An 11,930-nucleotide genomic window follows, 5' to 3' on the forward strand; every position below is an offset into this window, starting at 1 on the left:
GGTCGGGGTCAATGGGATTCTTATATCTGTGAGTTTACAGTTCTCATAAAATTTGGAAAAATTTTGTTTTTTTTTTCTTCACATATTTTTCTATCATTCCACTTTAGCATGTCAGGCTCCTCTGTCCTCCACTATCTCCTGGAGTTTGCTCAAATCCATATCCACTGAGTCAGTGATGCTATCTAACCATCTCATCCTCTGATGTCCCCTTTTCCTCCTGCCTTCAGTCTTTCCCAGCATCAGGGTATTTTCCAGTGAGTCAGCTCTTCGCATCAGGTGGCCAAAGTTTTGGAGCTTCAGCTTCAGCATCAGTACTTCCAGTGAATATTCAGAGATGATTTCCTTTAGGATTGACTGGTTTGATCTCCTATCAGTCCAAGGGACTCTCAAGAATCTTCTCCAGCAGCATAGTTTGAAGGCATCAATTCTTTGGTGTTCAGCCTTCTTTTATGGTCCAACTCTCACATCTATATGTGACCACTGGATAAAGCTATAGTTTTGACTATACAGATCTTTGTTAGCAAAGTGATGTCTCTGCTTTTTAACATAATGTCTCAGTTCAGTGGCTCAGTAGTGTCCGACTCTTTGCAACCCCATGGACTGCAACATGCCAGGCCTCCCTGTCCATCACCAACTCCCGGAGTTTACCCAAACTCATGTCCATTGAGTCGGTGATGCCATCCAACCATCTCATCCTCTTCTCCTCCCACCTGCAATCTTTCCCAGCATCAGGGTTTTTTCAAATGAGTCAGTTCTTCGAATCAGGTGGCCAAAGTATTAAAGTTTCAGCTTCAGTGTTAGTCCATCCAATGAATATTCAGGACTGATTTCCTTTAGGATGGACTGATTGGATCTCCTTGCAGTCCAAGGGACTCTCAAGAGTCTTCTCCAACACCACAGTTCAAAAGCTTCAATTCTTCTGTACTCAGCTTTCTTTATAGTCCAACTCTCACATCCATACATGACTACTGGAAAAACCATAGCCTTGACTAGACAGACCTTTGTTGGCAAAGGAATGTCTCTGCTTTTTAACATGCTGTCTAGGTTGGTCATAACTTTCCCTCCAAGGAGCAAGCGTCTTTTAGGTACAAATGTCCCCTCTTTTGAGCTTCCTTCCCCTCCGGGTCACCACGGTGCATTAAACAGAGTTCCCTGTGCTGCACATGTTCTCACTGAGGCTGTGTTAGTTGCTCAGTCATGTCCAAGTCTATGACACCAAGCCCCTCTGTCCATGGGATTCTCCAGGCAAGAATACTAGAGTGGGTTGCCATTCCCTCCTCCAGGGGATCCTGCCAACTCAGGAATTGAACCCAGGTCTCCTGCATTTCAGGCAGATTCTTTACCATTTGAGCTATCAGGGAAGACCATGTTCTCATTAGTCAATCTATTTTATACATAGCATCAGTAGTGTATATGCGTCAATCCCAATCTCCCAATTCCTCCCACCCCTCTTTCCCTTTTGTGAGAAACCATTATTTCTATGTTTTATTTAGTTTTTTTAAGATAACAGAGTAAGTCCTCTCCCTCATACACAATCACAACCAAATGTAAAATTCCTTAAATACTTGATGGATATTAATAGCTTGAGGAACATAATAGCCTGTAAGTAGCTCTCCAGAGAATGCCTCATAGGGTGTCACTACATGTGACAAGCCTATCTTATTCCTGATACCCATTTGCAAGTTGAGGTAAATACTCAGAAACCATCTTTTTCACTTTGGTATCTACTTTCTCTGAGAGGTTCTATTCTGTTTGAACTCTTAATACACGCTATAATGGCTTGCATTTTTGTTCACACTTTGCAGCATGAAATCACCCTTGCTCAGCCTGAAATGGGCTGAATGCCAACCTATTGCTTGGATCATTGCCTACTTCGATTTGGCTGTAAATATAAGTAAAATACAGGTTTCACACCTGGTTACTTTTGGCCTTTGTAATATAAGCAGATACAGTCTGCTCCTGGCTGAGTGTTCTGACGGTCACTAGTCACTGTAAAATGTATCTATGGTCGTCTTTATAGAGATGACCCTTAGTGTGCATAATTGATTTTTTCTGGCATTGTGGAACTGGAACACACCGGCAAATCACAGCTGGCAACTTTTGTTGTTAATCTCGGCAAGTGAAACTGGGCCAGAGAATGGACATCCAAAAAGAAAAAAAAAAAATCCAAAACAAACAAAAAAGCTCAAAACATAACTGGAACCAAGAGTTGATATAGAAGTTCCAGTTTATGAATTCATTTACCTAACATCTCCTTGAGTTAATAGTGTATAATGGTAGAATACAGTATAATGTATGAAAAGCCTGTCATGATGAATAGACAAAGTAATATTAAGCAATGTTGTATCTTGCAATCCTAGGCTTTCCTGGTGGCTCAGACAGTGAAGAATCCACCTGCAATGCAAGAGACCAGGGTTCAGTCCCTGGGTCAGGAAGATCCCCTGGAGAAGGGAACGGCAACCCACTTCAGTATTCTTCCCTGGAGAATTCCATGGGTTCCAAAGAGATGGACACAATTGAATGACTAACCACTCCACTTTTTCCCACTAGCACTTTCACCTTTTTCACTATTTTGCAATCCACGGAACAAGTACATATATTTGTAAAGGAAAATAATTTTGAAATATCAACTAATGTAGGTTTGTGGTTGTTTTTCTTGGAATTGTCTGTTGCCCTTTGACACTTTAACCACCTTAGGCCACAGTTAGGATTTTGCATACTCAGTGTTTCAGAGTAGTAAAGATCCAGATCAAAGAGAGAAAAGAAAAGTTGGTCTCGGGTTTTGAGCTTCAAAAGTCTAGATCTCTCAGCACAACAGCAAAGCTCTTCAACTCTGTTAGAAATGAGTCAAAGAAATGAGGAGAGTTAGAAGAAAACATTTTGAGTTATTTGGGTTCCTAAGAAACAGGACACTCATCCTACTAGAGTCCATGCTCAATCTAGGCAGAGGCCTCAGGAAGTCTAGAGAATCTGCATGCAGAGGAACCCATGCTCCCTCTTCTGAGAGCCTGGAGTGGCTATGACCACCTGGGCCTGCCAGACAGACATGTCCAAGACCAACGCATCGTGTTCCCCTTCACCCAAGTGAACTGCGGATACTGTAGAACAATCCTTGCATGTCTATGAGCAGCTCTGAGCTCCCTTCAGTTAAGAATATTCGTAGGCTTCCGAAAGGAGGTTAGCTGGAAAGAAATCAGATCCTGGATCCCTGCTCACATAGATCAAGACATTGCAGCAGAGACCTGAAGAGATTAACAACAGGAACAATGAGGTCCAGATGGTCTCTCCCAACTCCTGGCTCCTCCTCATGCTCTATGAAAAAACTCCAAAATTTAAATACAGTCCTAGTGGGAGAAGAAACCTGGCACTGATCTAAGGATAGTTCTGCTACCCAGCAGGATAGGGGATTTATTATAATAGGGGATTTATAATAAAAGTGATACAAAATAGGTCTCATCATAACAAAGTTGCTTTTCTTGCACACCTGAATTCAGAAATTAAGATTTCAAAACTATTATACAGCAGAGGTTTCATTTAAGATTACTATTTTCTGAGCCTAATCTATAATATTAGCACTGCAAAAGATTCATTCAGTGAGTCCTGGGTAGAGCATGCATGTGCGTGCATGCTGATTTGCTTCAGTTGTGTCTGACTCTTTGTGACCCCATGGACTGTAGCCCTCCAGGCTCCTCTGCCCATGGGATTCTCCCGGCAAGAATACTGGATTCTCCCGGCAAGAATACTGGAGACGGTTGCCGTATCCTCCTCCAGGGGACCTTCCTGACCCAGGGAAGGAACACATGTCTCCTGTGTCTCCTGCACTGATAGTTTCTTTACCACCAGTGCCACCTGGGAGTCCCCCTGGGTAGAGATGCAGTTACAGCTCAGAGCGAATGTGAGATCATATGCTTGTGAGATATTGCAACCTGAACTAACGGACTCAAAACTCAACAGTTTCAAACATTCATTATCCTCACTCAGAAGTCTTTAAAGATTTTGGATGGAGTTTGAATGCTCTGGGCTTGCTTGACTTGGTGGCTCTACAGATAGGCTAGGATAGCCCCGCTCCATGTCTCTTTCATTCCTTCTTGGACCTAGTGGGGAAACCAGTGTATTTTACTGTAGGGAAGATGGAGGTGCAGAGGGCAAGTAGAAACACGTAATCACGCAAGGCCCATTAAGTCTTTATCTCAGAAGTCACTGTTACATCTGCCGACATTTATTGGTCAAAGCAAGTCATGTGGTCAACCCCAAAGCAAGGGGCAGGAAAATGTACTCTACCCAAGATGCAGTGAATTCAGGCAGCGTGAAGAATTGGGGCCAATTACCCAACTGACCACAGATGGAAATGGACTTTTTTTTTTGAGTGCCTACTTATAACCTGACATTTTGCTGGGTTTTTAACATCTGTGAACCTAAAGTATGTAAAACAGTATCATGTATACTGTTCACATTATTTTACCTCTTTTGTCAGCATGTAGGGAAATTGAGGCTCAGAGAAGTCAAGTGACTTGCCTATTGTGTACAGTGGATTTGAGATTTCAACCTATGTCTGTTAGAATGCAAATCTTGTGATCTGGAGGAAGCATGATGATGTCCAGGCCTCAGGTTTCTTGACATCCAATCAAGTCCCTTTTTCCTAAATGACCCTCACTCTTTCAATTTTTTTTTTTAATTTTTAAAAATGTTAAATTTTATGTTGCAGTACAGTTGATTAATAATGTTGTGTTAGCTTCAGATGTACAGCAAAATGATTCATTTATATATACATATATACATGTATTTGAAAGTGAAAGTCACTCAGTCGTGTCTGACTCTTTGGGACCCCATGGACTAAACAGTCCAAGGAATTCTCCAGGTCAGAATACTAGAGTGGGTAGCCTTTCCGTTTTCCAGGGGATCTTCTCAACCCAGGGAATTTTCAAATTCTTTTTCCCATTTAGGTTGTTCCATAATATTGATCAGAGTTCATGTGCTATACAGCAGGTCCTTATTAGTCCTCTATTTAAAATATAACAATGTGTACATGTCAATCCCAAACCCCCTGACTATCCTCAGCATCCCTCTTCTGCCCTTTTCCCCGGAAACCGGAAGTACTTCTCTAAGTCTGTGAGTCTGGTTTTGTTTTGTAAATAAGTTCATTTGTGTCATTTTATTTTAGATTCCCAGGATAAGCAGTATCATAAGGTATTTGTCTTTCAGTGACCTTGGCTCTTGATTAGAGAGCTCTGAGGTCCCTTCTTTTTCTTCTTTCACACACAGTCTTGCTTCCTTTCCTTTTTGACTTGCTCATTAATTCAGTTACTTTTCCTAGAATCCTATTAGTAGGTAACACCATGATAGATACCATCTGGAAAACATTTACCCAAGTCTTGAGTGGAAAGTTTTACAGAACAGGAGACGTAAAAGCAGACCCTCCAAAGGCGCTCTGCCTGTGTAAGTGGTAAGTCACCAGCCCTTGGATCATCTGCCGGGAGCGCTCCCTCCGGGTCTGGGAGCAGCGCCCTTCCGGCTGCGGTGCCCGCTGCGTCACGTACCGCACGTCCAGGGAAGGCGCGCCCGCGGAAGGAAGCAGGGAGGGCGGGGCCACGCGCGCCTGAGCCGGCTCTCAACAGAAGGTGTTTCCCGCCAGTTGTCTCAAGTGCCTTCTCCCTGGATAATCGTGCTTCACACTTTTAAAAGCCCAAATCCCAACAGCTGGAGGTAAAAGTCTCAGTGTAATGGAAGAAAACATGTCGATAGTTTTAATTGGTCCCTGAAGTGAAGCCCAAGGAACGATTTATTGGTTGATGGATTTGAGGCTTTCAACTTAGCAGAACTGCGAAGCATGTGGTAAAAATAAACACATTAGAAATTTGTGGCTAATTATTAGAAAGTTAATTTTATTTCATTTAGGATATGATAATCAAGTGAAAAATCACTTTAGTTTATTGCTGTTGAAATTAATGATGCATCCACTTATATGTAAGCATGGTCATCTGCATCTTGGACCATTCTCTGGCTTTCCATCAGTTTTGAATCCTCTGAAGGTCTTGAACTCAAAATAAGCAAATCTTTTATTCTCAGCTATATGAATCCATTGTTCAAGTGGGAAAGATTTGGTGAAGCTGCGGAACTCTGAGAGCACTGAGAGGCTGGCCATCAAAGATTCATGAGAACTTTAAGTACTACACATTTGTAGTATTAGTCAACAGTTCTTACAGTCATTGCTGTTGTTGTTTAATCACTAAGTTGTGTCCAACTCCTCTGTGACCCCATATACTGTAACCCGCCAGGCTCCTTTGTTCATGGAATTTCCCAGGCAAGAATACTGAAGTGGGTTGCCATTTCCTTCTCCAAGAGATCTTCCGACCCAGGGATCAAACCAGTATGGCCTGCACTGCAGGTGGATTCTTTACCACTGAGCCACTGGGGAAGCCTGGTTGCAATAACGCTGTATAAAAGGAAATCTCCATGTATCAATGGCTTATAACAACAAGCATAGCAAATACCCTTAAGTACGTTCTTACTCGTGAATATGTAAATTAGTCTTTGCTTACAGACTGTAGGTGAGTTGAACCCAGCTTCTCTTCAGGTTAAAGGGCAGGTTCATATCAGTTCCTTACACCTTTCCTTCCAGGATCCAGGATCATGGGGCAGCAGCTACCTGGGTATGCTCTTCCCATGGCAAAATGCAGGAACACATCAAGGCTGCAAGAAACTTGCTATATATACTTTTTAAAACCTCAGCTTGGAATAGGTACAGCGTCACTTTTGCTCATATTCCTTTGGACAAAGCACATAGTGTAACCTTGTATCAGTGGACCAGGAAAAATATACTTCACTCCAAGGGAGGGGAAGGGTGAATATTTGCTGAAGAATAATTCAATAATATATACCTTTATTCATTTTTATAGGCTATGACCTTTGTTTTCCTCTTCTACACAGTTTAGGAGAATTGAGTGTATTATATATAGTACACTAGTACTAGTGGGTATATAGTAGGTATATATGCTTTTGAAATAATTTAGGAAGAAATAAACAGAATAAGAAATGTGTAAAAATTGTGCAGTGTCATGCAGTAATTTTCTTTTTTGTGGTTTCTTTGTTTAATTTTGGTGTCAGGGTAATGGTAGCCCCATAGAAAGAATTTCAAAATGTCCCCTCCACTTCACCTTTTGGAATAGTTTGGGAAACTTAGGTATTAGCTCTTATTTATGTGTTTGTTAGAATTCCCCTGTGAAACTATCCACTCCTGGACTTCTGGGAATTTTTTGATTAGTAATTCACTTTCACTACTAGTGACCAGTCTGTTAAATTGTCTATTTCTTCCTGAATCAGTCTTGAAAGATTGTGTGTTTCTAGAGATATGTCCGTTTCTTTTAGATTGTCCAGTTTGTTAGAGTGTAACTGAATATGGTATTCTCTTATGTCTTTTTGTATCTCTGGGATTCAGTTTTACTTTGTCCTCTTTAATTTCTTGTTTTGTTTATTTTGGTCCTTTCTCTTTTTTTCTTAAAGGGCCTGGCTAAAGGCAGTTTATTTATCTGGTCTGGCAATTCCATTTATCTCTTCCTTTTTATTGAAGTATAGTTGCTTTACTATTTTGTGTTAGTTTCTATTGTACAGTGAAGTGAATCAGCTGTATGCTTACATATAGCCCCTCTTTTTGGGGTTTTTGTTCCTATTTAGGTCACCACAGAGCACTGAGTAGAGTTTCCTGTGTTATTCGGTAGGTTCTCATTAGTTATAAATTTTATACCCAGCAGTGTAAATGTCAATCCCAATCCCCCAGTTCATCCCACCCTCCCTTCCACCTTTGGAATGTGTGAATTTGTTAGCCCTGTCGGTGTCTCTATTTCTGTTTTGCAAACAAGTTCATCTGTGCCATTTTCCTTTCTGCCAGTCTCCAGTTAGCTTGCAGTCAGAACTGATCCACATGTAGACGTGTTTTTGATATGTTCCTGAAGGGAGTTGCTGTCTACATCTTCCCACTCTGGCATCTTCATCTCTACTCCAACTCACTTTTTTTTTAAACCCAAATTTTCTGTTCTTTTTTGGAAGCACAAGGCTTTTTACAAGTTTATTTCTGAATTGCGAAACCTCCCCCTCCTTGTTTTTCCCTGTGTTATCATTTCCCCTTGTCTTTCCCCACTCGGTCTTGTCTGCCACAATCAGACAGACAGGACAATTTTTTTCTTGTATTTTAGTAGATACTTTAGGAGAATATAGTAACTGCTCCCCATTTGTCAAATAGATACATTTTTAATTGATTTTTTAATTTTCAGCATCCTTAACAGTGCCTGACCCATAGCAAATACTTTATATTTTATTTTCTTTAGTGACTAAGTCGTGTCTGACTCTTTTGCAACCCCATGGTCTGTAGCCCACCAGTTCCTCTGTCCATGAGATTTCCCAGGCAAGAATACTGGAGTGAAGTGAGTTGCCATTTCCTTCGACAGGGGATATTCAGGACCCAGGGATCGAATCTGCATCTTCTGCTTGGCAGGTGGATTCTTTACCACTGAGCCACCCGGGAAGTCCTATAAGTATTTGATAATGAATTTAATTAAACACTTGGATGCCTGGTAGGCTTTGGGTATATGAAAAAGACATTAGAAATATAGACATATCTTGGAGTATTTTGAAATCTAGTCAGGAATCATTATGTAAGTAAAAAATTATAATAAAACATGAAAATGTACATAATAAAGGTATACAAACAGGTTAACAAAAATATGCACTGTAAAAGTAAATGAAAGCAGATCAGTGGACAGGAATCTCAAGGACCATAGAAGATTTCCTGAAGGAACATTTGCAGTGAACCCTGAAAGATAGATAGGAATTTACATAAAGAAACATTAAACAAACATTTGAATGTTTGGAGTTTTTTCCCCACCTTGTCCTATGCATGTCATGTGACTTGCCTCAGAAAATTCTGTGTGATGGAATCCAGTTGCAACCTTCCCTGACTGTTTGTCAAGAAATGAGTTAATTTTCAAGCCAAGAGATCAGTGTCTTCAGGGACCAGCAACTCTACAGCATCAGTGACAGAGAAAGAGCAGGCTGGAAGGAGCCCATGGCCTTAACACAGAAATTGTCAATGTGTTCCCAAAGGTGAAAACTGCATAGTAAGTAAAAACCTAAGTAAATAAATCTGAAAAGAACTGGGGAAAAATTATAACAGTCTTCAGAAGGTTCCTTTTTGCATGAGTAAGTGCAAAATAAGTAAATAAATAAATAAATAACAACAACAATAACTGTGGGAAATGATTACAGAAACCACAGGAAATTCAAGCAGTGCTGTAGCAGCCCATGCTTCAAGAATCCCAGAACATCCTATCAGTAGGACATAGACCTATGCTGAAAAAGCCTACTTGGAACCAAATTCATGTTGCTTAAGGTGGGAACACCATTAATCCCAGTGATAATGCAGGTTCAAATACTTGTGAAGCATAGTCCACAAAAGGCATAGTCCAGAGGGCATAGTCCAAAAAAGAACTGTAAAAGCTGGTACAGGTGAGGATAACACTTTGGAAGACAAAGTTTTAGAAAAGAAGATGAGAGAAACAGGAAGCTTTGCTGAACTAGGCTTAGCCCAGAGAGGCAGAGAAACAGATTTTTTAAATGCCATGTTTAAAAATGCTTCTCTGTAACCATAGAAGAGTGCTCTCTTGAGCTGTGAATCTGAGGATGCTTCCCTGGCCCACCTTCAGCTTTTGCAAAAGACCTTCCTCCTAATAGTGTTACTTAAACAAGGAAAAAGAAAGAATTACAGAAAGATACCATAAGGTAAAAGATGAAGATGAATCACATACCTCCATGCACATAAAAACATTGGGAAAAGCACATATTTTTGTCCATAAAGAATATTAAAATTGAAACCAGGTATTTCAAATTCAATAAAAAGAAATTTCAATATCACCAAAACAGTGTAAGAAAAACAGAAACAAGACTTAAAGCAGTTCAGAAATGAGGTAGCTGGACAGCAGAAGGAGACGCTTTTTAAAAGAGATGAAAGAAATTGTGTGAACTGTTTCAGAAAAAAAATACTGAATTAGAAGGAATGCAAAAGCAAGGAGACAAAGAAAGCTTAATGTGGGAGCTATACATTCAAGGAAAAAGAAGTGAAAATGATGAAGTAGAAATAGAGACAAAAAATATTCAAGAAAATTTGAAAGATAGGCAGAATAGAACCAACATATGTGCTATTGGAGATCCTAAAGGCGAACAACATTTACAGCAGTATGTAAAAAAACAAAAATAAACAAACAAAAAACCTTCCTGAAATGAAATTTGATTTATTAATCACAAACCTACTACTAAAAGGACACTTTCTGGGTGATAGTTGAGTTTGAGTTGTAATTTGAGTCCGGGTAAATTGTTTAATAAAACAAAACACGGGACTCCTCAGATACTCATACCAGAATTCAGAGTTGCTCTAAGATATTCATTTTAAAATGTTTTATTGAAGTATAGCTGTTTTACAATGTTAGTTTCTCTGTACAGCAAAGTGAATGAGATATGTATATACATTTCCCATCTCTCTTGGAGTTCCTTCCCATTTAGATCACCAGAGCTCTGAGCAGAGTTCCCTGTGTATACAATATATTCTCATTAGTTATCTATTTATCCATAGTATTGATAGTGTGTATATGTTTATCCCAGTCTCCAAATTCATCCCACCTTCCCTTCCTCCTTGCTATTCATGCGTTTGTTCTCTAAATCTGCGTTTCTATTTCTGTTTTTCAATTAAGACCATCTCTATAATTTTTCTAGATTCCACATACATGCATTAATATACAATATTTGTGTTCCTCTTTCTGACTCACTTCACCCTGTATGACCATCTCTAGGTCCATGCACATCTCTACAAATGACCCAATTTCCTTCTTTTTATGGCTGAGTAATATTCCATTGTATATACATACCAAAGCAAGAGCATTAAACAGTTATCTTGCCCTTCTGGTTTGAGGTATATTTCAGAAGGTAACACATAGCTTTCATGGATAAAGGAAAGTTCTTGTACACAGAATAATTTCCACAGACAAATGCAAACCAAAGGGTAAAATTAGAAAGTCATCATTTTACAAACCCAATGAAATGACTGATTCAGACCGACAGTAATAATCATTTCACAAGTGGCTTTCAAATTGTACTCTCCATTAAGCATCATCTGAGAATTTCTTAGAAATGAAAAATGTTGGTCCCTAGCCCAGATTTGGGAGAAGGAAATGGCAACCCACTCCAGTACTCTTGCCTGGAAAATTCCATGGACAGAGGAGCCTGGTAGGCTACAGTCCATGGGGTCTCGAAGAGTCAGACACGACTGAGCGACTGAGTGACTTCACTTTTCACTTTCTTGCACTGGAGAAGGAAATGGCAACCTGCTCCAGTGTTCTTGCTTGGAGAATCCCAGGGACGGAGGAGCTGGTGGGCTGCCATCTGTGGAGTCGCACAGAGTTGGACACGACTGAAGCGACTTAGTAGCAGCAGCAGCCCAGACTTACAAATCAGAAACTCTGGGGGTGGGGCCCAGAGATTCTGTTATAACAGGTTCTGCAGTTAGTCCTGATGAACTGTAAGGCTGAGAATGGCTTTATGCCACACTGGCTCACATGATTTCACTCTTTAGAGAAATCAAGGAGGATTAGGGCTAATCCAGGGGGCTTCCCTGGTAGCTCAGCTGGTAAAGAATCTGCCTGTAATGCAGGAGACCCTGGTTCGATTCCTGGGCAGGGAAGATCCCCTGGAGAAGGGACAGGCTACCCACTCTAGTATTATTGGGCTTTGGGCTTCCCTGGTGGCTCAGACAGTGAGGAATCCGCCTACAATGCAGGAGATTTGGGTTCGATCCCTGGGTTGGGAGGATCCCCTGGAGAAGGGCGTAGCAACCCACTCTAGTATTCTTGCCTGAAGAATCCCCATCAACAGAGGAGCCTGGTGGGCTA

The 11,930-nt window shown here is 40.6% G+C and overlaps 1 non-coding gene across 1 annotated transcript; it reads left to right on the top strand.

The window, feature by feature from the left end:
• Positions 1-11,650: 11,650 nt before the first annotated feature.
• TRNAY-GUA lies at positions 11,651-11,722 on the top strand. The gene has a single exon. It is a non-coding gene; the product is annotated as a tRNA-Tyr (tRNA).
• The last annotated feature ends 208 nt before the right edge of the window (positions 11,723-11,930 follow it).

The sequence above is a fragment of the Cervus canadensis genome, chromosome 12 (genome assembly GCF_019320065.1).
Source record: "Cervus canadensis isolate Bull #8, Minnesota chromosome 12, ASM1932006v1, whole genome shotgun sequence".
NCBI lineage: Eukaryota > Metazoa > Chordata > Mammalia > Artiodactyla > Cervidae > Cervus > Cervus canadensis.